The sequence below is a fragment of the Dendropsophus ebraccatus genome, chromosome 8, assembly GCF_027789765.1.
Source record: "Dendropsophus ebraccatus isolate aDenEbr1 chromosome 8, aDenEbr1.pat, whole genome shotgun sequence".
In the NCBI taxonomy this organism is placed as follows: Eukaryota; Metazoa; Chordata; class Amphibia; order Anura; family Hylidae; genus Dendropsophus; species Dendropsophus ebraccatus.
Genome location: NC_091461.1, coordinates 100,393,783 through 100,413,404, shown reverse-complemented (window position 1 = coordinate 100,413,404; position 19,622 = coordinate 100,393,783). Strand labels below are relative to the sequence as shown.

At 45.9% G+C, this 19,622-nt stretch overlaps 1 protein-coding gene and 5 non-coding genes across 9 annotated transcripts in view; 4 read left to right on the top strand and 2 right to left on the bottom strand.

Moving 5' to 3' along the window:
• Nucleotides 1-19,622, bottom strand: part of ARMH1 (armadillo like helical domain containing 1) — a 40,251-nt gene that overhangs the window by 7,057 nt on the left and 13,572 nt on the right. The window lies entirely within an intron of this gene.
• On the top strand, nt 3,611-3,758 carry LOC138800257 (U12 minor spliceosomal RNA). The gene has a single exon (XR_011364438.1). It is a non-coding gene; the product is annotated as a U12 minor spliceosomal RNA (small nuclear RNA).
• LOC138800130 (U12 minor spliceosomal RNA) lies at nt 5,798-5,952 on the top strand. The gene has a single exon (XR_011364337.1). It is a non-coding gene; the product is annotated as a U12 minor spliceosomal RNA (small nuclear RNA).
• LOC138800259 (U12 minor spliceosomal RNA) lies at nt 8,657-8,804 on the top strand. The gene has a single exon (XR_011364441.1). It is a non-coding gene; the product is annotated as a U12 minor spliceosomal RNA (small nuclear RNA).
• LOC138800143 (U5 spliceosomal RNA) lies at nt 13,869-13,983 on the bottom strand. Its single transcript, XR_011364349.1, has one exon. It is a non-coding gene; the product is annotated as a U5 spliceosomal RNA (small nuclear RNA).
• Nucleotides 15,317-15,464, top strand: LOC138800258 (U12 minor spliceosomal RNA). Its single transcript, XR_011364439.1, has one exon. It is a non-coding gene; the product is annotated as a U12 minor spliceosomal RNA (small nuclear RNA).

Below are 19,622 nucleotides of genomic sequence, written 5' to 3'. Positions count from 1 at the left end.
TGCCTAGAAAATAAACTTTCTCCCCAAAACACATTTCAACATCATTGCAGCCCTGCCTTAAAAGGACCAGCTAACGCTTCAGTGATTGCTCCATTAACACAGGTGTGGGTGTTGATGAGGACAGAGCTGGAGATCAATCTGTCATGATTAAGTAAGAATGACACCACTGGACACTTTAAAATGAGGCTGGTGCTTGGCATCATTGTTTCTCTTCTGTTAACCATGGTTATCTCTAAAGAAACACGTGCAGTCATCATTGCACTGCACAAAAATGGCCTAACAGGGAAGAGTATCGCAGCTAGAAAGATTGCATCTCAGTCAACAATCTATCGCATCATCAAGAACTTCAAGAAAGAGGTTCCATTGTTGCCAAAAAGGCTCCAGGGCGCCCAAGAAAGACCGGCAAGCACCAGGACTGTCTCTTTTAAGTGTTTCAGCTGCGGGATCGGGCTACCAGCAGTGCAGAGCATGCTCAGGAATGGCAGCAGGCAGGTGTGAGTGCATCTGCACGCACTGTGAGGCAGAGACTCTTGGAGCAAGGCCTGGTCTCAAGGAGGGCAGCTAAGAAGCCACTTCTCTCCAGAAAACACATCAGGGACAGACTGATATTCTGCAAAAGGTACAGGGAGTGGACTGCTGAGGACTGGGGTAAAGTCATTTTCTCTGATGAATCCCCTTTCTGATTTTTTGGGGACATCTGGAAAACAGCTTATTCGGAGAAGACGAGGTGAGCGCTACCACCAGTCTAGTCTCATGCCAACTGTAAAGCATCCTGAAACCATTCATGTGTGGGGTTGCTTCTCAGCCAAGGGAATCAGCTCTCTCACAGTCTTGCCTAAAAACACAGCCATGAATAAAGAATGGTACCAGAATGTCCTCCAAGAGCAACTTCTCCCAACCGTCCAAGAGCAGTTTAGCAATTGACAATGCCTTTTCCAGCATGATGGAGCACCTTGCCATAAAGCAAAGGTGATAACTAAATGGCACAGGGAACAAAACATAGATATTTTGGGTCCATGGCCTGGAAACTTCCCAGATCTTAATCCCATTGAGAACTTGTGGTCAATCATCAAGAGACGGGTGGACAAACAAAAACCAACAAATTCTGACAATATGCAAGCATTGATTGTGCAAGAATGGACTGCTATCAGTCAGGATTTGGTCCAGAAGTTGATTGAGAGCAGCCAGGGAGAATTGCAGAGGTCCTGAAGAAGAAGGGTCAACACTGCAAATATTGACTTGCTAACTCATTCTAGCTGTCAATATAAGCTTTTGTTACTCATAATATGATTGCAGTTATATTTCTGTATGTGATAAAAACATCTGACAAACACACATAAAAACCAGAGGGCAGCAGATCATGTGAAAATATAAGATTTGTGTCATTCTCAAAACTTTTGGCCATGACTGTACAAGATCAAATACATTTGGAAAACTAAGATACTTGATCCACATAATGATTCCCTAAACTATACAGTCACCTGTATATTAATGTATGTGGACACAGTGTGCAGGAGCGGCACATCCCGCTTCCTTCCCATGCATCTCTGGAGTAGACATGGATAGGACAAGACCGCCCAAAGGCTAATCCAAGCAAAGGACTGTTCAGGGAATGTGGTATATCGCACGTTGACCATTTGGCACAATAACCTGGCATATGTGGCAATTCAGGGATCTGCTGCTGAAGACTCCGTTATGCAAGGTATAACCCAAGGTGTCTAATAACTGAGGAGACACCCCAGCATCTTCCTAGCAAGGCCCATCTGTGCCGGTTTTGTTGCACACTTTTTGGTACTTTATGGACTCTTTGATGGAACGTGTACAGTAGGGGGTGATGAAAGCCTGGCACCCTACCAGCTGGTAATGCATTGACTTTCTAAATATTCCTCCACTGGGGAATTTTGACAAGAGAGATAGAGAAATTTGCATAGCTCCACCCACTTGACAGAGCTATTGGGAATCCTCTGGAAAATGACCACCATAGCCCCAAGCAAAACCAACCCTGAGCTAACCAAGACCTGGGAGACCCCATTCTTTCACCACTGCACATCCATGCAGATAGCCAGCCCAGTTAAGAATCCTCAGCTCTAGAACTGTGGGTTAGGGAGGTTAATGAGAAGACCTCAAACAAGAGAAGAAAACTCATCACTTTTCCATCATTGTAGCTATTTGAAGTATTTTTTTGTTCTTGCAGAACATCTCCAGTGATTGCCCCCCCCCCAAAAAAAAAAAATCTATTTATTAAAATCCGTTGGAGAAAAAAAAAAACCTAAGGCAGATCCACACAGTGTGAACTCACCCCGGCAATACTATTGTCTGTTAATCTCCATCAAAGGGAATGTTTTATCAGAAAATTACTTAATGTTTAAATTATGCTTTAATGTGAAAAATATTTGTAAATAATTTTTTGTGCCATTTTTTCTAATTTTCTTTTTTTCTGTCTAGATTATAAAATAATCCTGATATCTTGTCATTTTCATTTTCCCCACTGGGGCTAAAACTAAGCTAAAACTTCCAATTCTGTCTAGTGATAAGAGGTGGCTGCTGTAAAGTGATCTGTACAACATTGCAGCTGCATGTGACATCAGTAGAAAGAGGCGACAATAGCAGCTCCTGTAGAATGACCTCTTCGAAGGTCACAGAGCACGCTCAGTGATGTTTCTCATTCATGTCAAGGGGACATACTCTGTCTATTGTTATCTATGTCTGAGTCTTGCTATTAAAAACAGCCCAGGCAAGATGGCAGCCCCTGTAACAATGTACAAAAAGTGAAATAATAATAATAATAATAATAATAATAATAATAATAATAATAATAAAAAGTTTTGAAAAAAATAACTTTTTTTGTATCTGACTCTAATTAGCAAAAGAAAGTTTAGGTGACATATTCCCTTTAAGGACCGCATGCATTACATACTAAAGTCAGCCAAACATGCTGCTGGCAGTGTAAGATGCATGGGGGGCCTCCAGAGTCTCCAATGACAGATGATGTCGGTGGAGATAGGGGTCAGGCTTTGTTCTTAGAGAGATAAGCCACTACCAAGGCTGTCTGCATAGGATCCTTTAGGCAGGTCCTGGCAAGTGGCTGCACATGGCTCTCTACTACCACCAATGTCCATGTTGGGAACTGCAGCAAGTCCCCAGTGTATTGTGGATATTAATGTTTATTACACAGAAATGTATTTGTTTTATAAAGGTTTATAACAAAGATCTATAATAATAGGTGTGGTGAAGTAACAATAGTTCTTTTCTCTGGAATGCCCATTTAAAGGAAAATGTAGCAACCAGTCAGATTCCACCACAATCTGCACTCTGATTGGTTGATAATGTGCAGTTAGGAGATCATAAATGTCAGACAAATATATCTATAATATAATATAAATCTATGGGAGCCATCAGTGATCTGTCTAGTTGTCTCTGCTGAACACATTATGTGACTAATGGTAATCTGACAAGAGGGCGGAGACAATCTCTGAGAAGATGTCACCTCCCCCTAGAAGACGGTTACTACCCATCATGCATTTCACCATACATTGAAGAAAATCAACTCTCCCTGATACTGACGGTGTGGTCCTAAAGGGCGATGGCTTCGGGGCAACATTGGGAGAGTATGCCTTAAACTAATGAGTAAGGAAAATAATGAGTTGGGGTGATGCCTGACTCCTCACTACTTGTGAGAGAAATTTTTAGATGGGTACAGGTCACCCCATGGAGGATCTGCCTACTTTGCAGGACCTTCAGGAGCAGTGATCTGCCCGACCCTTTGAATGTAAAAGATCAATGTCATATGTAATGGTCCTTTTACACCGAACGATTTATTGTTCGTTTTTGCATGATAACTATCGAATCCGAACGATAATCATACGTGTAAACGCATCGAACGATCAAATGATGAGCGAGAAATCGTTCATTTTGATCTTTCAATATGTTCTCAAATTATCGTTGGTCGTTCGCAAAAAATTCACAGATCGTTCCGTGTAAACATTCTTTCAAGATTTCACCTGTGTGTGTGATAGGCTTAAGCGATCGCAAAACGATTTTCCCGTACAATGTATTGTTCCGTATAAACGCGAATCGTTAATCGTGTGATCAGGCGAATTATCGCTCCGTGAAAAAGTACCATAAGTCTATCATTCCAATTAAATGGAATTATTATCTGCTGAATCAGGCCAATTTGGGTAGATTTTGTGCCTTGTAATAAAAACAAGTTTATAATTTATCGGCCACCAGCTGCACATTGTTACATGTAATAGTTACCTGTCCACACTTCTGGGTGTCCTGCTGCCTTTTCCCCGTGTTTCCGAACTCACCGCAGCTGCGGCTTAAATGACAGGAGCCAGGACTGTTCAGGGAATTTGGCTTCTTGCACGTTGACCAATGGGCCAGAGCACCTGGCATGGACGGCCAATCAGGTGATCTGCTACCCAATAATTTAGGAGACACCCAACACCTTCCTAGCAAGGCCCATCTGTGCCATCTTTGTTGTACACCCTTAACTACTTTATGGACTCTTTAATGGAATCTGTACAGGAGGGGGTGATTTTGACCAAGGAGATAACAGAGAAATTTGCATAGCTCCACCCACATGACCACTACTGGGAATCCTTTGGAAGATTACCACCATGCAAAGTCAACACTTCGCTAAACCAAGACCTGGAAGGCCCGATTCTACTGCCACTGCACCCCAACACCTCCAAGCAGATGTCCAGTGTAGCTGAGGATCCCCATTCCTGGATCCTTAAATGAGGCAGACCTTTGTTCTTAAAGGGAATGTGTTGCCTACATTTTCTTTTACTGATCAGTCTAAGTTGTTTTATTCTAATCTGTTTCTATTTTTTGACTGTAATTTTTTTTTTATTTCACTTTTTTGTACATTGTTATGGGGGCTGCCATCTTTCCAGAGCTGTTTTAACAGCATTCATGGACATTATTTACAGTCAGGCTCATGAACATAGACGACAATAGACAAAGGATGGTCCCCTTGAGATGAATGTGAAACATTACTGAGTATATTTTGACCTTTAAAGAGGTCATTCCACAGGGAGCTGCTATGGTCCCCTCTATCTACTTTGTGTAACATGTTGCTGCAATGCTGTACAGATCACTTTACAGCAGATTCCTCTTATCACCATAAACACAACAGGAAGTCTCAGCTTAGTTTTAGCTCCAGTGGTAAGAATGAAAACTGCAATATTTTTCGATTATTTTGCAGATAGTACAGCAGAAAATTAGAAAAAACATACTAAAAATTATTAAAAAAATATATGTTTACAATAAAAACATTATTTAAACAATAAGTCATTTGATGACACATTCCCACTTCATTAGTGTGGTGGAGTAACAATAGTTTTCTCTGGAATGTCCCTTTAACATAGGTCTGCCACAATACAGAAAAAAAATAAGATCTGTAAGATTTATCAAACTATTGGCAGAAAACATGGAGCAGTTTTCTGTAGCATCCCGTCAGATTCCACCATCCCGTCAGATTTCCAAAGTCAGCACTCTGATTGGTTGAGGATGTGCAGATGAGAGGTCCTAAATGTCAGGAAAATATATCTATATTTTAATATAAATCTATGGGAACCATCAGTGATCTGCCTGGCTGTTGCTGCTGGTTGTCATGTGACTAAAGGTAATCTGGCAAGAGGGCGGAGACAATCCCTGAGATGATGTCACCTCCCCCTTAGAAGACGGTTACTACCCATCATGCATTTCACCATACATTGAAGATCAGCTCCCCCTGATACCGACGGTGTGGTCCTAAAGGGCAATGGCTCCGGGGCCACATCGCGAGGGTATGCCTTAAACTGATGAGTAAGGAAAATAACGAGTTGGGGTGACGCCTGAGTTCTCACTACTTGTGAGAGGAATTTTTAGATGGGTACTCTGTAGCAAGGCCGTTTCTAGGTAATTTGAACTACAGGGCGAATCTTGCTAAAAGCTATAATCCCCCCTGTGCTCTGTCCCCACAGTAATAATCCCCCCTGTGCTCTGTCCCCACAGTAATAATCCCCCCTGTGCTCTGTCCCCACAGTAATAATCCCCCTGTGCCCACCCCCCCTCAGTAATAATCCCCCCTGTGCTCTGTCCCCACAGTAATAATCCCCCCTGTGTTCTGTCCCCACAGTAATAATCCCCCTGTGCCCACCCCCCCTCAGTAATAATCCCCTCTGTGCTCTGTCACCACAGTAATAATCCCCCCCTGTGCCCCCCCAGTAATAATCCCCCTGTGCTCTGTCCCCACAGTAATAATACCCCCTGTGCTCTGTCCCCATAGTAATAATCCCCCTGTGCCCACCCCCCTGAGTAATAATCCCCCCTGTGCTCTGTCCCCACAGTAATAATCCCCCCCTGTGCCCCCCCAGTAATAATCCCCCTGTGCTCTGTCCCCACAGTAATAATCCCCCCTGTGCTCTGTCCCCACAGTAATAATCCCCCTGTGCTCTGTCCCCCCAGTAATAATCCCCCCCTGTGCCCCCCCAGTAATAATCCCCCTGTGCTCTGTCCCCACAGTAATAATCCCCCCTGTGCTCTGTCCCCACAGTAATAATCCCCCTGTGCTCTGTCCCCACAGTAATAATCCCTCCTGTGCTCTGTCCCCACAGTAATAATCCCCCTGTGCTCTGTCCCCACAGTAATAATCCCCCCTGTGCCCCCCCAGTAATAATCCCCCTGTGCTCTGTCCCCACAGTAATAATCCCCCTGTGCTCTGTCCCCACAGTAATAATCCCCCCTGTGCCCCCCCCCAGTAATAAGCCCCCCTGTTCTGCTCCCCATAGTAAAAATCACCCCCATGCTGTCCTCATATTAATAACCCCCCCCCCCCCGTGGTCTGCCCCATAGTAATAATGGTAATAATCTCCCCCCCCCCAATTACCAAACACACACACACAAAAAATAAAACAACCTTATACTCACCTTAATACATAGATTGGGTCCCTGTCTCCTCTTCTCCTCCAGCCTGCTTGAGGAAGAAGATGTGTGAGGGGGGCAGCAGTCGCCGGCCAGGTGATGAGCGCCCGGCTCGGCCGAGTAGGACCTTCAGGAGCAGTGATCTGCCCAACCCTCTGGATGTAGAAGATCAGACAAATCCACACATAAGACTATCAGTCCATTTAAATGGAACTTTTCCAAACTCACCAAAGCTGCAGCTTAAGTGACAGGGAGCCAGGAATGTTCAGGCAATTTGGATTCTTGCAGGTTGACCAATGGGCACAAGCACCTGGCATTGACGGTCAATCAGGTGATCTACTACTCAATAACTGAGGAGACGCCCAACACCTTCCTAGAAGGGCCCATTTGTGCCATCTTTGTTGTACACCCTTTACTACTTTATGGACTCTTTGATGGAATCTGTACAAGAGGGGGTGATGAAATCCTGGCACCCTACCAGCAGGTTACCACTGAATTTCTGCCTAAAGATTCCTCCACTGGGGAATTTTGACCAAGGGGATAACAGAGAAATTTGCATAGCTCCACCCACTTGACTGCTACTGGGAATCCTCTGGAAGATGACAACCATGCAAAGCCAATGCTTAGCTAAAACAAGATCCGGAAGGCCCCATTCTTCTGCCACTGCACCCCAACACTTTCAAGCAGATGTCCAGTGTAGCTGAGGATCCCCATTCCATGATCCTTGAATAAGGCAGACCTTTGTTTTTAAAGGGAATGTGTTGCCTACATTTTCTTATACTGATCAGAGTCAGATACTAAAAGTTGTTTTATTCTAATCTGTTTCTATTTTCTGACTGTCATTTTTTTTATTTTACCTTTTGTACATTACATTACAGTATGGGGCTGTCATTTTAACAGCATTTATTGACATGCTATACAGCCGGGCTCATGGACATAGACGACAGGAGACAAAGTCTGGTCCCCTTAAAATGAATATGAAACATTACTGAGCATATTCTGTGACCTTTGAAGAGGTTATGCCACAGGGAGCTGCTATTGTCCCCTCTATCTACTTTGTGTCACATGTTGCTGCAATGCTGTACAGATCACTTTACAGCAGATCACCATAAACACAACAGGAAGTCTCAGCTTAGTTTTAGCCCCAGTGGTGAGAATGAAAACTGAAAGATTTCCAGATTGTTTTGTAATATAGATAGTACAGCAGAAAATTATTAAAATAATATATGTTTACAATAAAAACATTATTTAAACAATAAGTCATTTGATGACACATTCCCACTTCATTAGTGTGGTGGAGTAACGATATTTTTTTTCTGTATTGTGACTTATTAAAGGGACATTCCAGAGAAAACTAAGATCTGTAAGATTTATATCTTTATAACTATTGGCAGAAAACATGGAGCAGTTTCCTGTAGCATCCCGTCAGATTTCCAAAGTCAGAACTCTGATTGGTTGAGGATGTGCAGATGAGAGGTCCTAAATGTCAGGAAAATATATCTATAATATAATATAAATCTATGGGAACCATCAGTGATCTGCCTGGCTGTTGCTGCTGGTTGTCATGTGACTAATGGTAATCTGACAAGAGGGCGGAGACAATCCCTGAAATGATGTCACCTCCCCCTTAGAAGACAGTTACTACCCATCATGCATTTCACCAGACATCGGAGAAGATCAGCTCTCCCTGATACAGACAGTGTGGCCCTACAGGGCGATGGCTCCAGGGCCACAATGGGAGGGTATGCCTTAAACTAATGAGTAAGGAAAATAACGAGTTGGGGTGACGCCTGACTACTCACTACTTGTGAGAGGAATTTTTAGATGGGTACAGGTCGCCCAATGGAGGATCTGCCTACTTTGCAGGACCTTCAGGAGCAGTGATCTGCCCAACCCTTTGAACGTACAAGATCAGACAATTCCATATGAATATCTATGGATCCTATTAAATGGTTTGAATATCTGCTGAATCAAACCAGTGCACTGTGCAATAAAAACAATGATTGTTGTCTTTTAGCAAGTTTATACATCGCTGGCCACCAGGTGCACATGGCTACGTGTAATAGCGATGCACGGCTGATGACAGTGTAGAGAATTCTTTTTTTTCTTGACAGTCGAGACAACGTGCTCTCATCACCCAAGTGCTACTAAAAAAGTGTAGCGTGCCGGACAAAAAAAGTGCACTAGGATGCGGTCTATCGCACGCCCACTCTAAAAAGAGATGGGCCCCCAACACACCTAATTCCCTTCCAGGCCAAAAAGCACCTGCAAAGGTCCAGGACAAATGTCCGCTCTCAGACGAGGCCAAGAGCAGACTGGTAAACACAACTGCAGCTCGTACCTGAGCGTAACCCAGGCCCTCACCGTTCGCCGTATTCAATCAAAAGGTGATCACTCCCGAAGGAGAACCAGGGGGGAAGAGAGGCAATAAGCTCAGATGGCCACACTTGCCTCCCCTAGACCTCCGAGGGGTCCCCAAAAGGCGACCGCAACCCGAAAGATCCTAGTGGACAAACAAACGTGGAAAAGTGAACACACCGTGACAAAAAGAAAAAATAAATCAGATGTGCGCCGTGTAAAACAGCCCAGACATCTGGTCGGATCTATAAAAATTCCTTTGTAATTTTCACAGAGCCAGAGGCCGGAAAATTAGAGTTGAGTGCTCAAAGGGGTGTGAATGTGAAGTGCGTGCACAGTGCCATTCCTCAGTGGGGTCCCACACCCAGTGAGTTCAGGCACCCTGGGGTCACCACTCCCAGGGCACATCTGCACCTCGACTCTCAACCCCCTCAAAACCTCATGGCCAGATCCAGACGGTCATGGTCTACTAGGAAGGCTGCTCAGGCTGCACAGCCGACCGTTCTACCCATGCCATGTGTGTGGTTCCCTGCTTACTTAAGAACAGATTTTTTTTTTTCCGAGAGTCCGAGGAGCGTGCTCTCACCTAATCGCACAAAAAGGTGCAGACGTGCCACACAAAAAAGTGCAACAAGGATGTGGTCTATCGCAAGCCCACTCTAAAAAGGGATGGGCCCCCAACCAACCACATTCCCTCCCCTTCCGGGCCAGAAGGCACCTGCAAAGGTTGAGGACAAATATCCTCTCACTGCCGAAGCAGAGAGAGGACCAATGCCGCTCACAGCAACCACCCAAGCGTTAGCTAAGGCGTTCACCGATACCAACGGTGGCTATCTCCCGAAGCAGACCCAGGGTTGCAGGGAGGCAAGGAACCTGATGGACACACATGCCTCCCCTAGACCTCTAGGGGGACACCCAAAAGGGCGACCGCAACCTAGAAAATCCTTGTGACAAAACACACATGAAAAGTGAACACACAGTGACAAAAATTAAATGAAATAAATAAATATGTGTGCTGTGTGATACAGCCCGGACATCCGTCCGGATCTATAAAAATTACCCATAGCTCTCAACAGCCAGGAAACCGGAAAGCTAAAGGCGAGTGTGCTCAAGGGGTGATGAGTGCTTTCACTCAGTGGGATCCCGTCCCCAGTGAGTTACGGCACCCTGGGGTCACCACTCCCAGGGCACTTCTGGCACCTCGGCTCTCAGCCCCCTCGAGCCCCTGGCACAGATCCGGAGGGTCATGGCATTTTGCACCGACTGACTTGCCGCGCCAGCCACCTGCTCAACCCTTATTCCCTCCGTGTGGTTCCCTGCTCTCTCACGAGCATTACTACACTTGATCTTAGCCAAAAGGCAGAGAAGCGATAGTGTAGAGAAAATTATAAAGGATTTACTTACCTGTCTACGCTCCCTGGTGTCCAGCTGCCTTTTCCCCGAATAACCAAGCTCACTACAACCGCTGTTGAAGTGACAGGGAGCCAGGACAGTGCAGGGAATGTGGCTTCTCGCAGGATGACCAAATAGCCACAAGAACCTGGCATGTACAGATCAGAGGATCTGCTGTCCAGTAACTGATAAGACGCCAAAACACCTTCCTAGAAGGGCCCATCTGTGCCAGCTTTGTTATACACTTTTCAGTACTTAATGAACTCTATGATAGAATCTGTACAGTAGGGGGTGATGAATGACTGGCACCCTATCAGCTGGTTAACGCACTGAATTTCCACTTAATAATTTCCTACACTGGTGAATTTTGACAAAAGGGATAAATGAGAAATCTGCATAGCTCCACCCACTTCACAGCGCTACTGGAAATTCTCTGGAAGATGACCACCATAATAAGCCAACACTTAGCTAACCAAGCCTTCTGTCGCTGCACCCCAACACCTCCAAGAATATGGCCAGCCCAGCTAAGGTTGTCTGGAAAACATGGATACAGCCAATGACTATATCCATGTTCTCCACATAGCCTTATGCCCCTATTCCACGAGTCGTTTGTAGGAGCAAACGAGCGCTATTAGCGCTCGTTTGCTCCTCGTTCCCCGCTCGCTGCCGCCGCTATTCAACGCGGCGTCAGCGAGCGGGTGAGTGCGGGAGGGGCGGCGGGGAGCTGCTGGGGGGGCTGCCCGGGGGATCGCTGGTCGTCCGGGCAGCCCATAGGATATAGCAGCATCTGCTGCCGACGGTCCTATTCAACAGAGCAACGGCAGCAGATCGCTGCTATATCAGTCGCTTGTTTTTCAACATGTTGAAAAACAAGCGACTGCAACGATCAGCCGACATGAACGATGTCGGCTGATCGTTGCACTCTATTCTACGGGACGAATATCGTTCGTAGCGGCCGTTATCGGCCGAATACGAACGATATTGCTCCTCTAAACGACCCGTGGAATAGGGCCTTTAGGGCTTTATCCAACTTCAGCAGCCACCGCTAATCAAATGTCGAACGATCGGGTTCGGATTGACTCGAGCATGCTCGAGGTTCGCTCATCTCTAGTCGCTGCAAAAGGTATGTATTTTTGACAATGATCTATGGCAATAAAGCTCTTCAATAACGCAAACCTTGGATGAGGCGAAATCTGTACAACAGGGGGCAATGCAGGAGGCCTAGTGCTGGTTACATACCAGAAGAGCATGGCATCTACGACTGATAAAGTTGTCTTAGAGACAACTCCATCCTGGATCGATCATATGTTACTGAGGATTAATATCCCTCTGCTTCCCTTAGGGTGTCTGTAAAGCTTTGAACCTGCATTTCCCTCCCTCAGGCTATGTGCACACTGAGGAATTCTCGAGGAATTGAAGCAGAAAGTTTTCAGGCAGAATTCAAGCAGAATTTAAGCCCCCCATTGACTTCTATAGGATTCCTCTAGCAGATCTACAGCAGAAAATTCTGCTTGGAAATTCTGCAGTGTGAACAACAGAGCAGAAAACCCATTGAACACAATGGGACTTTGCTCTGTACATTTTTTACGGGAGGAATTTCAAGCTGAATTTCAAGCTGAATTCCTCGCCTTTTCCTCAGTGTGCACAAAGCCTCTCTGCTTATTCTGACATCCCGGGCGTCCTTCCATAGTCTGTAGTAATGACTGTACAATACGATCACCTGTACAATTATAAAGTTTTAAAGAACTCGGGGACCTTGCAGCACAAATCACATTTTGTTCAAAAATTTGTGACTTTTCTGTGTTTCATCACTGCTGGACTTTGGGCTCATGCACACTGCGCAAAAAGCGAGGAATTGGGGTATGTGCACACTGAGGAAAAGGCGAGGAATTCAGCTTGAAATTCCTCCCGTAAAATATGTACAGAGCAAAGTCCCATTGTGTTCAATGGGTTTTCTGCTCTGTTGTTCACACTGCAGAATTTCCGAGCAGAATTTTCTGCTGTAGATCTGCTAGAGGAATCCTATAGAAGTCAATGGGGGGCTTAAATTCTGCCTGAAAACTTTCTGCTTCAATTCCTCGAGAATTGCTGAGTGTGCACATAGCCCGAAGAGGAATCCGCTCTTAAATTCTGCTTGAAATTCCTCCCGTAAAAGAATGAACAAGGCAATGTCTCATTGTGTTCAATGGGATTTCCGCTCTGTTGATCACACTGCAGAATTTCCAAGCAGAATTTTCTGCCGCAGATCTGCTTTCCGCCCAAGGGTATGTGCACACTGAGGAAAAGGCGAGAAATTCAGCTTGAAATTCCTCCTGTAAAATATGTACAGAGCAAAGTCCCATTTTGTTGAATGGGTTTTCTGCTCTGCTGTTCACACTGCAGAATTTCCGAGCAGAATTTTCTGCTGTAGATCTGCTAGAGGAATCCTATAAAAGTCAATGGGGGGGCTTAAATTCTGCCTGAAAACTTTCTGCTTCAATTCCTCGAGAATTCCTCGAGGAATTGAAGCAGAATTTAAGCCCCCATTGACTTCTATAGGATTCCTCTAGCAGATCTACAGCAGAAAATTCTGCTCGGAAATTCTGCAGTGTGAACAACAGAGCAGAAAACCCATTGAACACAATGGGACTTTGCTCTGTACATATTTTACAGGAGGAATTTCAAGCTGAATTCCTCACCTATTCCTCAGGGCCCTTGCACACTGAGCAATTCTCGAGGAATTGTAGCTGAAAAATTTCTGCTTGAAATTCCTCGCCTATTCTGCTCTGGCGGAATTCGAGCGGAATTCGAGCGGAAATCAAGCGGAATGCAAGCGGAATGCAAGCGGAATTACCAGCAGAATTCAAACCCCATTGACTTCTATAAGATTCCTCTAGCGGAATCCGCCCAAAGAATTGACATGTACATTCTTTGGGCGGAATGCGGATTCTGCGCGGAATTCCGGACGGAAATTTACTCTGTGTGCACGGGCAGTCGGAAATCCCATTGTTCTCTATGGAAAGAGCAATGTTGCATTTACACGGGCGGAATTCCACGCGGATTCCGCCCGCTTTTTATGGCGGAATTCGGTCAGAATTCCGCTAGAATTGCTCCGTGTGCACATACCCTCAATGTGCACATAGCCTTAAAAAGAAATGTATAGGTATTTAAAAACACTGTATTAACAGTATTTCTATAAATTTATCTATCATTCACCAGGTATAGGAAGCCCAGCTTCCGCTGGGCATCAAAAAATTGAGTGAAACTCATAATTGTTCCTCTCCACGGAAATCTTTAGTAAAAGGCGAAAGCTTTATTCGATCTGAAGAGAAACCAGAGTATACAGTATATAGTGGGAGACACTACACGGACTCTGCGCGCCGCTCATCACACACATGGAGAGGACGGGATCCATGCTTGTACTGTGTATAAGTTACATTCTATGTCATCCGGATACAATGCATCTGATCTGTTACTAAACTTTACAACTAAAAGAAAATAGAACTAAAAGAAAATAAATTCATAGCTACACAGCTACAAGACAGGTCAGGTGCATCCTGGGTAAGTATGCAAATCAGGGCAGGGGGCGGTCACAAAGGCGGCTATTCAGGGTTGTCACAAGAATCTGGAACATTCCTCCACTAATTTATGGGTTGTTTGTTGTTTTTTTTTTTAGTGAATGTTTTTTTGGGAAAAAAACTTTTTTGTTTTATGGAAATGTTCACATAATACAAATCCACAACAACAACAAAATACAAAGTATCTATTTACATTGCAGAAAATACAAAGCAGATCTGTGCAGTGTGAACTGATAATAAGAAGATGCAGGTGACCCCAGTGGGGATGTGATGGGATCAGGGAGATGCAGCATTGCTGCCTGTACGGCGACTGTACTTCAGAGGAGTTAAAGGGGTATTCTGGAGGGGGGAAAACATATCACTTATACATCCTTATAATATAACTTTATATAAAAAATGTGTAACATCCATTACATGTTGTCTGAAATTTGAGCCAACACAAAACACTCTCTTGCCATCCATGTCTGTGTCAGGAACTGCAGGGCTGCTGAAGCTCTGGTCCCAGTTCTGCACAGACTGTAGTGTAAGGGCCCTATTCCACCGGACGATTATCGTTTACATAATCGTTAACGATTAACGATCTCAAACGACCGCTATTGCGAAAGACCTGAAAACGTTCACTCATTTCCATGGAACGATAATCGTTACTTATGATCGTAATTGCGATCGTTTTTCTTCGCTATGTATTCGCTATTGCGTCCGTATCTATTGCAAACGACCGAACGATGTCTTATTCAATGCAAACGATTTGCGAACATTTTGCACACGAGCAACGATAAAAATAGGTCCAGGTCTTATAAAGCGATCGATGATTTCTTGTTCGGTCGTTAATCGTTAACTGCATTTCGACCGAACGATTATCGTTTAGATTCGAACGATTTAACGATAATCTGAATGATAATCGTCCGGTGGAATAGGGCCCTTACTAGAGTAACCATGGTAATGTAGGAAGTAGGCGGAGACAATCCCTGAGGTGATGTCTAACCCCCATCTACCCATTATGCATTTGACCAGACACCGGAGCAGACAACCATCTCCCCCTGATAGAGACAGTGTGGCCCTACAGGGCGATGGCTCCAGGGCCACACAGGGAGGGTATGCCTTAAACTAATGAGTAAGGAAAATAACAAGCTGGGGTGACGACTGGCTTCTCACTTTATGTGAGCAGAATTTTTAGATGGGTACAGGTCGCCCCATGGAGGACCTGCCTACTTTGCAGGACCTTCAGGAGCAGTGATCTGCCCAACCCTCTGAATGTAAAAGATCAGACTATTGTAGGTAGGAAAAGAAGGGACTATGGTTGTGGAGGTATGCTCATCGCAAATCCTATCTCCCATAAGATCACCAGCCCTGTAGGCTGATACATGTCCGCTTCCTTCTCCTGCATCTCTGGAGTAAACATGGATGGGACAAGACTGTCTGCAGAATAATCTAAGCAAATGACTTCCGTAAATCCATTGCAGGACTGCCCAATGCTACCAAAGGGCACAAATACTTGACATGGACGGATGTTCAGCAGGCCAGCCCATTGGACTTACATGCATGCCTGTGGCAGCACTATGGAGACATTCAACACCTTCCTACTAGCACCCCCCGTGCACCCAGATAAATGAACTCCTATAGAAGAGTCTGTAAAGTGCCATGGAGTTGGGGGGTTAACCATCTGATTTCAGAGCAACTTAAACTTTGATGGAAGATTCAAGGTTATGAAGGGGAAGAGGAGGTCCGTGCAGGAGACCACCACAGCCTGATGAGAGACAGGCAGATGCTGACAAGGATGACGCCCAATGCTCCTCCTAGGGTGAGTCCAGACAGAAACCAGACGGACCCCAATGAAGTCAGTAGGATGTCTCGGGTATCAATCTGCATGAGTTACTGCTCAGTCTGTGGCAACAAACAAACTCGCCGGAGAAGAGTAAAGAAAAGACCAATCTGCTATCATTCATCCCTTATAGCACACGGCACTATATTACACTGGTGCCAGTGGAAAAAGAGGGACTTCAGGAGGCTACAGTCATTACAAGGACTTCTCCACTGCAGCAGGGGTTAAAGGAGAGGTCTGGAAAATTTTTCATTAAAGTATTGTATTGCCCCCCAAAAGTTATACAAATCACCAATATACACTTATTACCGGAAATGTACATAAAGTGCTTTTTTCCCCTGCACTTACTACTGCATCAAGTCTTCACTTCCTGGATAACATGGTGATGTCACGACCCGACTGGAGAGGATGATGGTAGGGGGACACTGAGGGACACAGGGTACTGGAGGGACACTGAGCATCCCCCTGCCACAGGGGCGTAGCTAGGGGTTCAGCCTAGGGGGGGCGAGTGAGTCTGAGTGGGCCCCCAACCTATTATGTTACCCATAGGGAACCTCAGTAGACCCCAAACAAATAGGAGGTGTAAGTAAAGTGCAGACACATCCAGTGACTCACAGGTGACGTCTTCTCTGATGAGAGTGGGTCAGGTTTCCTTTTCTTTTTCATTGTGAAGACTCTTCTAACCACAAATCATCACAGCAGTATCTGCCAGACAAACATCTTCAGCACCTTACTTTTACAGCACCTTTAACCACCTCTATACAAACTCTCCATCATAGTGCCCTTAAACAGTAACAGAGACTTCTTTGAAGACCAATATGTAGTCATTTTTCCTTTTCTGTGCTTCTCTCTATACTTAGATCCCTTCTTTATGCCTGTATCTGTAGTTAGGATCCATCATTGTGTCCTCATCTGTAGTAAGACATCCTCTTCATGCCCCATCTGTAGTTGTGTTCCCTCTCTTTGCCCTCTGTAGTTAGCCCCCCCCCCCCCCTTATGCCCTCAACACTAGTTGGGCCCCCACTTTGTGCCTCCATCTGCAGTTAGCCCCCCCTTTGTGCTAAATAAATGGTACCCCTTTGTCCTAATGAACTGTACCACCGCCCCCCTGTATAAACTGTGCCTCTTATGAACTGTTTTTATATTAAATAGTGCCACTGTCCCCGTATTATACTGTGCCCACAATGTAGTTTGCCACTGCCTACCTAATAAACTATATTACTACTGCCCTCCAATGTACTGTACCACTGCCCCCTGTAATGTACCGTACCACTGTCCTCTCTCATGTACTGTACCACTGTCCTCTCTCATGTACTGTACCACTGTCCCCTCTAATGTACTGTACCACTGTCCTCTCTAATGTACTGTACCACTGTCCCCTCTAATGCACTGTACCACTGTCCCCTCTAATGTACTGTACCACTGTCCTCTCTAATGTACTGTACCACTGCCCTCTAATGTACTGTACCACTGTCCTCTCTAATGTACTGTACCACTGTCCCCTCTAATGTACTGTACCACTGTCCCCTCTAATGTACTGTACCACTGTCCTTCCCTAATGTATTGTACCACTGTCCCCTCTAATGTACTTTACTACTGACCTCCTAAATCATTGTTTTCCAACCAGTGTCTCCTCAGCTGTTCCTTAACTACAACCTCCATTATGTCAGGACATGATGGGAGTTCTAGTCTTGTAGCGACTGAAGGGTCACATGTTGGAGAACACTATACTAAATAAACCTCCCTCCTAAATTATGGTTTCCCTACCAGTGGCAAAACTACAACTCCCATTGTACCCTGGTGGCAGGACATGATGAGAGTTTTAGTTTGGTAACAGCTCAGGAGCCACTGTTAGGAAGCAATCATTTAGGGGTACAGTTTATTTAGTAAAGTATTCTCCAACATGTGACCCTCCTGCTGTTCTTAAACTACAATCCCCACTATCTCCTGCCAGAAGGGCATGATGGGAGCTGTGGTTTTGTCACAGGTTTGAGAACACTACTAAATAAACTCTACCTATGTGTATACACTCCAGCCGGGATTCCTCAGAAGGCAGTACTACATAAGTTCCGTAGAAATCACGGCCATTGTTACAACGGCCATGATTACTACGGAACTTACTGTATGTAGTGTGAACATAGCCTTAAACACTAAGTTTTACTTATCTCTTCTTACATCACATTACATACACCCAGGGACACACACACACACACATCCCATGCGCCCAGGACACACACACATCTCATGCGCCCAGGACACACACACACATCTCATGCGCCCAGGACACACACACACACATCTCATGCGCCCAGGACACACACACACACATCTCATGCGCCCAGGACACACACACATCTCATGCGCCCAGGACACACACACACACATCTCATGCGCCCAGGACACACACACATCTCATGCGCCCAGGACACAGACACATCCCATGCGCCCAGGACACAGACACATCCCATGCGCCCAGGACACAGACACATCCCATGCGCCCAGGACACAGACACATCCCATGCGCCCAGGACACAGACACATCCCATGCGCCCAGGACACAGACACATCCCATGCGCCCAGGACACAGACACATCCCATGCGCCCAGGACACAGACACATCCCATGCGCCCAGGACACAGACACATCCCATGCGCCCAGGACACAGACACATCCCATGCGCCCAGGACACAGACACATCCCATGCGCCCAGGACACAGACACATCCCATGCGCCCAGGACACAGACACATCCCATGCGCCCAGGACACAGACACATCCCATGCGCCCAGGACACAGACACATCCCATGCGCCCAGGACACAGACACATCCCATGCGCCCAGGACACAGACACATCCCATGCGCCCAGGACACACACACATCCCATGCGCCCAGGACACACACACATCCCATGCACCCAGGACACACACACATCCCATGCACCCAGGACACACACACATCCCATGCACCCAGGACACACACACATCCCATGCACCCAGGACACACACACATCCCATGCACCCAGGACACACAGCACTTACTGTAATTGTAGGGAAGCTCTGAGGGGGCCATGTGGTGCAGTTCTCTGATCTTCTCCTCACAGTCGGACTCTGGGCCCCTCCTCTTCTTCTGTCCCGACATCCAGGAGAGCAGGAAGCAGCCGGAGGAGGTAGTGAGGGAGTGGGGGAGGGGCCCGGGCTGTGAGGAGGGGGTCCTGTCTGTGTCTCTTCTGCCCTGGTATAGAGTGAGCAGACACACAGACAGGAAGCTGCAGTGTCTGCCCTGAGAGCAGCGGCCGCTACTTCCGGGCAGCCTTAAAGTGGCAGAGCAGCCTAATTAACATCCGGCCTCTGCGGCTCTTAAGTGTACTGGGGGGGACCGCCCCCTTTGCCCCCCTCTAATTTCGCCACTGCCCTGCCATCATCTTCTCCAGCAGCCACAACCCGCACAGCTCTGGGAGTCGGGTCGTGACATCACCATGTTATCCAGGAAGTGACATCACCATGTTATCCAAGAAGTGACATCACCATGTTATCCAGGAAGTGACATCACCATGTTATCCAAGAAGTGACATCACCATGTTA